Source organism: Pteropus medius, unplaced genomic scaffold (assembly GCF_902729225.1).
Source record: "Pteropus medius unplaced genomic scaffold, Ma_sr-lr_union100, whole genome shotgun sequence".
In the NCBI taxonomy this organism is placed as follows: Eukaryota; Metazoa; Chordata; class Mammalia; order Chiroptera; family Pteropodidae; genus Pteropus; species Pteropus medius.
The window spans coordinates 6,597,644-6,606,835 of NW_024354886.1; positions in this window are offsets into that span (position 1 = coordinate 6,597,644).

Consider the following 9,192-nt stretch of genomic DNA (forward strand, 5'->3'; position numbering starts at 1 on the left):
AAAGAAGGTGAGGCTTTCTCCCAGGCAGAAGTGCTGGTAATATTCATTATTCTCTGTTGGGTCGTGATATAGCAGACAGTGGTCCATCTTAAGCATGCGTTGCATATTTTTCTATTGCCTCAGTAGTTTCTCTGACTCTGTGGGAAAGTGACATTACTCCCTACCACCTGTCTGGCCTAGAATTATGGAGTTGTAGATATCTCCACTGACAACCCCAAATCAATGGAGTAAGGGAGCCATGGAATAAATCCTTCAGCCTCTCATCTTGTCAAAGGCACTGAAAGTTGGTCATTATATATAGCTGGCATCCTTTTTTGAATCTTGGATATGATGATGACCTATAGAAAATAGCACTGGATTGGTGGTAGCAAACTTTTGTAGACACAGCCCTTAGAAAGAATCAACCCTACTGACACTTTGATCTTGGACTTCTAACCTCCAGAACTGTGAGACAATAAATTCATGTTGTTAAACCACCCAGTTTGTGAGAGCTCCCCTATAAACCCAGGTGTAATCTACAAATAGGTTGATTTGGTAAGATGGCACATGCTGACAACAGACTTTGGCCACAATACAGACTCCAAAAGAGTAGACAGACCTTAAAGGCAGTGGTGATGGGAAACTGTTGATGACGATGGCCCTAATGTTCCCCTTAGCTTAACTAAACTTTAGACAGGCTTCTTCCTGACTCTAGGCTCCTGGCCACCCTTTTCTTAGAGTATTTACTTTGATAACTTGTAATTATAATTTTTTTCTCTGCTCCTTATAAATCTTTTTAAAAGCCTCTCACTAGTTTCATAACCCCAGAATGTCTTCTTAAGGACCTGGGAGCCACACCTTTGAAATGCAAACATCAAGAAAGATTGGGTCCTGGTCAGAGAAAAATGGCATAGGTGATAGAGGCTTTGTTTATCCTTCTTGCAACCAAATCAAAGTTGTGACAGAAACATGGAGCAAATAGCAAGCAGAGTCACCTGGGATCTAGATGAACAGAAGCACTCCAATTAGGGAGACAAACAAGAAGTCACTGTACAATGGTAAAAGTTAGGAGGGGGCGAAGACATGAGGCTGCCAGGTCCTCAGTGGCTGAGTGGAAATGAGGCTATGGCAGCTGCAGACACCTCTTAAAGGGAACGTGTCTGCGAGTGGACTTTCGCGGTGATGGACTCACTCGCTTGAGCACCAACGCTGGGGAGGCTGCATGGTGGGGCTGGGGACTTGCAGGGGGACATTGAGTTGTTGGAGCGATGGCTGGAGGTAAGGCTTTCTCCCAGGCAGAAGTGCTGGCAATATTCATTCTTCTCTGTTGAGACCTCCCCTCTCCCAGTGCGTGAACTCAGTGCCGCCATGGCTGAATGTCATCAGACTAGATAACAGAGGTTGCTCAGCCCAGAGGATCCCCTGAAACTCTGCCTCTCCCAAATCCCAGCCCCACCCATGCCAATCCAGTCATGTCCTCAGCAATTCATGTGCTCCTTACTGAGCCAACTCCAAGACTCACACTGGTTGGTGGCAGCTTGCCTTGGTTTCTGGCACGGTCTCTTGAGGCAACTATAAGCACAGCATCTGTGGATTGCTTGCTGAATCTTAACAGGTGGCCCCAGAGGGGCAGAGGCTGGCGCTAAACTTGGCCTGCAGCTGAACCTCTCTCAGGACTGTGCCCCTGGACACTTACTACACAAAGCCATGCCAAAAAGACCAGGATACTTAGGAGCTTTGCTTAGTACATAGAAACAGACGCACCAGAAGGGCAACGAAATCTTGAAGACAAGAAAGCAGAAACCATATGACAGACAGAACAGAGATCAGGGAAGTAATGAGAAGGTCAAGTAATCAAATTGCTGGGGGAACCATCACTGGTTATGCTCAGGACCTAAATAGACACAGAAGTGTGAGATGAACTCAGTTGAGAACTTTATAAAAGATAAAAAACACACATAAAGTGGAAGCAGAAGTATAAAGAGAATAAGTCAAAATGAAGAACTTTCCTACTGGAATAAAAAGAGTATATTAGAAGGGAATCATAAAAGTGGATAAAGAGAAGAATTAGACCACCAATACAAAGGGATGGGAAACTCTTCAAGGGAGGCCTCATCAAAATACTTAAAAGAAAGGAAGGAAGGAAGGAAGGAAGGAAGGAAGGAAGGAAGAAAGGAAGAAGAAGGAAGGAAGGAAGGAAGGAAGGAAGAAAGAAACCAAGACAATAATAATAATTTAAGGAGACTATGGGACACAATTAAATGTAAAAATATTTGTGTCATAGGGGTACCTGAAGGAAAACAAGACATTGAAGAGCTATTTGAAGAAATAATGATGGAAAACTTCCCTAACCTGATAAAATAGACATATAACCCCAGCAAGCTCAGAGGGTCCCTAGAAAGATGAACCCAAAGAGGCCCATACCAAGATACATCATAATTAAAATGCCAAAGGTTAAATACAAAGAACAAATCTTAAAAGCAGCAAGAGAAAAACAGTTATCTACAAGGGAGCACCCACAGGACTGGCAGCTGATTTCTTAAAAGAAACTATGCAGGATAGAAGGGCCTGGCACAAAATATTCAATGTGATGAAAACCCAGGGTCTACAACCAAGAATACTTTATCCAGCAAAGCTATCATTAAGAGTTCAAGAACAGGTCAGGAGCTTCTCAGACAAAAATAAGCTAAAGAAATTTATCATCACCAAGCCAGTATTACAGGAAATGTTGGAGGGACTTCTTTAAGAAGAAAAAACATGTCTCAAAAACAGGAATAAAGAATAGTAATAATGATATTCAGGTACAATAAGTACCTGAAATGGAAAAGGATTAACTGCTCCAATGGAAAGATAAGTGGCTGAATGGATAAGAAAACAAGACCCGTACATATGCTGCCTATGAGAGACTTACTTTAGATTAAAAGACACACACAGACTAAAAGGAAGGAGATGGAAAAAGATATTGCCTTGCTGGACCTAGAGGGTATTGTGCTGAATGAAGTAAGTCAGAGAAAGACAAATTGTATATGATTTCACGTACATGTGGAATCTAAAGAACAAAATAAACAACAAGAACAACAAAAATGAAAACAAAGTTACAGATACAGAGAATATTTTGAGGGGTTGGGAGGGATGCTGAAAAAGGGCAAAGGGATTAAGTGGATAGTTACAAAATAGACACAGAGATATAAAGTGTAGCATAAGGAAAATAGTTAACAATGTTGAAAGGGGGAAGAGGTGTACTAAATTTAGTGGAGTGATCATTTTGTGAGTTATATAGATCTCTAATCACTATGCTGTATAACTGAAACTAATATCTTATTGTATACCAAATTTAATTTAAAAACTTATTAAATCGTACAATGTAAATACGAGCAACTAATTTCTATTATATTTCAATAAAACTGGGGAAAAAATAAAAATAAAAACCAAGTCCCTGTTTCCCAGTCTCGGTGGGAAGGTAAGAGCCTAACTTTAGTAGGCACCTTGTTCCAAGTTGTAAAACTACTTCTTGCCTGAAGATGAGAGAAAGTTTACTTTCCTTTGGGTAAAACCAGTTGGCTACACTGATGGCCTAAGATCCCCCCCACCCCAGCTCTGAAAAACTCATCTGCCCTGTTTTTCAGGGGAGCTGAGTATCCATACTTGGTCTGTGCACTTCCCTATTGCTGGCAATAGTATTGGGATAAAGTCAACTTCTGTTTGCTCATCTTGACCAGTGACATTTTTCTTTAACACTGCCAGCGGGCATAATTGCAAAAAGTCCAACTAGTAGTTCACCTTATATTCAGAGAGACGTAGCTTAAGGTACATATGTACATGGACTTGTGTACAGTGGAAAATGGCTTGGCTATTTAGACCAGCAGTTGGAAAGAGCAAGATTAGATTTGAGATGAAAAGATCTGAGGATTAGTCATGAGGTTATTGGTATGAGAGTGAAAACAAAGTGTATGAATCTGTTTTTCTGTGAAAGCTCACCAGAGAGCATCCTCTCAGAGGATATAATGAACAACCAGGTGAGTATAATGATTCACTTGGTATATGTCAGCCAGCATTTCTCCCTGGGCATCCCAGTGCTCATTCAATAGGTCCATAAAAAGAATATGCATGTAGCAGGGACTGAGGCTATTCAGGTACCAAGGGCCATCTAGCTACTGTTGCTTCTGAATGTCCAAACTATCAAGAGTGTGGAGTCACTGAGCCATTGGTAGGGTACAGTTTCTCAAAAGTACCAGACCACAGTTTGGTAGCACATTGATTGATTACATCAGACCATTTCTACAATGGTGAGCAAAGAAAATAAATGAATATATTGTCAGGAGTAATTGATCCAGGTGATTATAAGGATTTGGGTTCCTTCTACAGAATGGACACAGAAAAGGGTAGGTCTGGAATTTGGGAGCTTCACTGGTATGTTTTGACCCATAACCTAATTTAATTGCAAACAGGCAATTATGAAAATAATGACCTGACAAGCAAGGCAACTAAATTCTCAGTATAAGTGATGAAAGTATGTTTTACCCTGTCAAGAAAACAAGTTAGAGTAATTAAGGTGCTGACCTAGTGTGAGGGAAAGCTAAAGGTGTACATATATATGCTTTACTGTTGAATTGTACTCCTGAAGCTTACTGGATTTCGTTAATCAATGTCACCATAATAAAAACAAACAAATAAACAAATAAATAAAACAAAAAATAAAGTGGGAGATGATGACTATCAATTATAACCTGGTGGCTAGCAGGGATTGGAACTTGTTCCATTAAACCTCTTTATTCTGTCTTTTATAGAACTTGCAATCAAGCACAAGGTTAAAAAGTCAGTGACACAGTGGAATTAATGAGGGCTATAATTGGGTCTTAGTGTAAGCAGTGGAATTTTGTACATATGTCACATCACTTTGGCCCAACTATGATTTCAGCTGCAATTGCAGGAGAAAGTTATGAGAAAATTTCAGACTCACCTTGCACTGACAGTGTCTTCCCTCAGCATGTTATTTCTTGCTACTCAGAGCCATTTCTAATGTTCAAGAAGCCCACGTGGTCTATGGTAAAGTATAGCCTGAAAACAGGGGCAATTAATGCCTCCAGGGGCAACCCTCTACCAGTGGGGAGTAGGAGAGAGTAGATAAGTGCTTAGAACTCTAGTTTTTCAAGTGAACATTTATGAAAGGTACTGTGTTTGCTATGCAGGATGTCTCAGTAAAATGGAGTCTCCATTGCCCACAAAATAAAAAGTAGCAATTCTTATTTTTTTCAATTACAATTGACATTCAATATTATTTTATATTAGTTTCAGGTGTACAGCATAGTGGTTAGACATTTATATAATTTACAAAGTGATTCTCCAAATTAGTCTAGTACCTACCTGGTACTATATACAATTACAATATTATTGACTATATTCCCTACGTTGTACTTTACATCCCCATGATGATTTCACAACTACCAATTTGTACTTCTCAATCCTTTTCACTTTTTTTACCTAACTCCCAACACCCCTCCCTCTGGCAACCATCAGTTTGTTCTCTGTATCTATGAGTCTGTTTCTGTTTTATTTGTTTGTTTATTTTGTTCCTTAGATTTTACATTTAAGTTAGATCATATGGTAATCTTAATAACATATCTTTCTTTTGTTTCCCTTTCTCCTTTCCTCTTTCGCTCTTCCTGTTTTATCTCTCCTGTTCCTTAGACCATCTCCCAATTAAATCATATGTACCTAAGCCCTTGTCTTAGACTTTGCTTTTAGGGGAACCCAGTTAAGACAAATGATGTGCACAATCTTTGTCAAGAGCCAAGTTAAGTGCAAAAAAGAACAAAATCCTGTGCTTTCTGTATTTCACCAAGAATGTGGACCTAGAGTTGTTCATCTCAGACTATACTTCATTTTTTCTATTATAATTTCTTATCTCAAAAACAGTAACAGATTTCTGGTAAGATTTATATCCTTGTAAATTTAGAGAGACAAAAATTAATCTAATAGTGTTTGAATATTATGGCAATCTTAAAATTATTGTTATACACTGTTTATCTAAAATCCACTAGCCCCCTTTGTATCGCTAATAGAATTCTGAAACTGAGTCTAAAAGTATAGTAACTATCAACTCTTTTGGTATTCTTTTATCAATACATGCTAATGCCTTTTTCACAATTTTACAGCACAGGACAAAACAGTTTGTTTAGATCTAGATGTCCTTTTACTTTTCGTTGACAATGTAAAATTAAAAAACAAAATGATTCTGATTAAGCTACACAAAACTACATTTTAACATTCATTCTTTTTCAGTGCATATGTGCATGAGTGAAATCTGAACCAAACAAAGATCTTCCACAGGGAACAAAAGACTCATTCATTATTTTTAATTCTCTGGTTTTCCACTTTCAGTAGTTTGTTACAACAATGATTCACTTCCCCTCTCTCTCCTTCTTTATTTTTAGGGTTTTTACTTTTTCATGAAATCCTTATCTCTTCCCTTTTGTCTTGCTTTGTGTCATGTACCTGAGGTTTACCACTTCCACTTTCAGGTCTCTACCAAGCTTGGCATTTATAACTTCCTCTAAAACAGTGGTCCTCAACCTTTTTGGCACCAGGGACCAGTGCTCCTATGAGAATCTAATACCTGATGATCTGAGGTGGAGCTGAGGCGATGATGCTAGCACTGAGGAGCAGCTGCAAATACAGATGAAGTTTCATTCGTTCACCCTCTGCTCACCTCCTTCTGTGTGGCCTGGCTCCTAACAGGCTACGGACCAGTACTGGTCCACAGCCCGAGAGTTAGGGACCCTTGGTGATATTCTTTGGCTTATGGCTTTGCCACCATGAGAGCCTTCCTAAGAAGGAGTCCAACCATTCAACAGAAGATATTTACTACTTTTCTATATCCTGTTCATACACTATATGCCTTATGTAACCTTTTTTTCCTTGAACTTATATTGAGGATCCTTTAATGAGAATGGTATGGGTGAGAATCACCATAATTTTTAGCAACTATTATTTTTCTCACAGATTCTCATCTTTGGAGGTCATTGGATCTTAAGTTTACATTAGTATAAAACATTTTCACTTACCTTAAGCTTAAACACATTATTTAACTTAAAGTATAAATTTCTCAAAGTAAATTGAATTTATACTTCTCGACCTGGATTTATATCTAAGATAGCTATATGCACTATTCTCTAGCTCATGACTTTAGAATAAGTTTTTCATAATTGAGGATTTAATAATAACATGTCTTTAGAGTGATCTATAACTTATTCAGAGAGAGAGCTGAATAAACCTGTATATAGAGTTTAATAAATAACTAACGACATAGGTTAAAAAACAGAACACAATCAGCCTTCTAGAAGCATTCTGGGTATACTTTTTAATTACTATTCTTTCCCTTCAGAGGAAAATGTTACTCTGAATTTGTGAAAATTGTTTTTTTGTTTTTCTTGTGTATGAATGGTTTTGAATTTTATATAAATAAAAATAATTTTATTTATTAGTTTTGTTTGTTTCTTTTGATAAATATTTTATTTATGAGATTTGCCATTTTCTTATAGGTAGTATACACATACATTAGTATGGTTATTATCAAAAACTTAGAAAATAACAAGTGTTGGCATGGATGTAGAAAAATTGGAACCCTTGTGCATTGTCGATGGGAATATAAAATGGTGCAACCACTGTAGAAAACAGTATGGTGGTTACTCAAAAATTAAACAGAATTACTATATGATCTAGCAATTGGAAATATTATTCTGTATTAATCTGTGTATATATATAATCTGTATATATGTATATATACACACACAATTGAAAACAGGGGCTTGAACAGGTATTTGTACTCTAATGTTCATAAAAAGCATTATGGAAAATAGCCAGGTGGAAACAACTCAAATATACATTGATGGATGATTGGATAAACAAAATGTGATATACGCATACAATGGATATTATTCAGCCTTATAAAGAAAGTAAATTACGATGCATACTACATCATAGGTGAACCGTGAAGACATTATGCCAATTAAAATAAGCCAGTCACAAAAGGACAATTTGTACAATTGTCCTTTTACATAAAGTACCTGAAATGGTCAAGTTTATAGAGATAAAAAATAGAATAGTGGTTATCAGGGGCTAGAGGGAGGATGAGAATGGGGAGTTATTATTTAACGGGTACAGAGTTTCAGTTTGGAACAGCAAAAATGTTTTGGTGACGGATGGTGGTGATGGTCGTGCAACAATGTGAATGTACTTAATATTACTGAACTATACATTTAAAAATGTTATGTACATTTTACTATATATTTTATGTTATGCATATTTTACTACACTAAAATAAGAAGGGAAGAAAGAAAGAAAAGAAGGAAGAAGGAAGGAAGGAAGGAAGGAAGGAAGGAAGGAAGGAAGGAAGGAAGGAAGGAAGGAAGGAAGGAAAGAAGGAAGAAAGAAGAAAAAAGGAAAGGTAAGAATGTGAATACCTGAAATTGGTCTAAAGACGTATAAGACTAACTAGTTTAAGCAAAAAGAATGCTCTGCATGGACTAAACTTGGTTTTCAGAGTCTGGGCATGGAAATTGGAGTTTCAAGTATAGATAATAGACATAATATTCATAGTTAACATATATTTGGGGCTTACTGTGTGCCATATATTAGGCTAGGTGTTTTATATGTATTACTTCATGGGTCCTCTCAACAGCCGTTTTGTGGTTGCTAAAGGATTACATTGTATGTAAACCTGAAATATTATGAACTCTCAGTTAATCTACAAATTCTCATACAATAAAAACAACCCATATTAAATGTTGTCAGTAAACAATTTATGATCTTGAGCATGGAGTGAATTTAAATTGTGTTTACACTATTGTCAAATGGTAGTGCCTACAGGGAAATGAGGCTCCAGCTGACTCTGCTGTAGGCCCCTTTAGCTAGTCAATGACCTCCTTCTCTCCTTTCTCATGATAATAACACAAATAAAAGTAAAGTGTGGAGCACTTTCTAAGATACACAGCAGTGTCTCATGTCATTGTTCTCATTTCTAACTTCTCTCTCTTCCCAACTTAAAGAGTTTCTATCACATCTGGGGAAGAAACAAGGAGGAAACCTCTCACATCATTCTGCTTTTGTCACAAATCTAATATTTATGGCAAAAATTTTTACTTTTTATTCTCAAAATCCAATTTTTGTGTTTAAAATACTTTATTTCAATTTATTATCTCTTCTATAGATTTT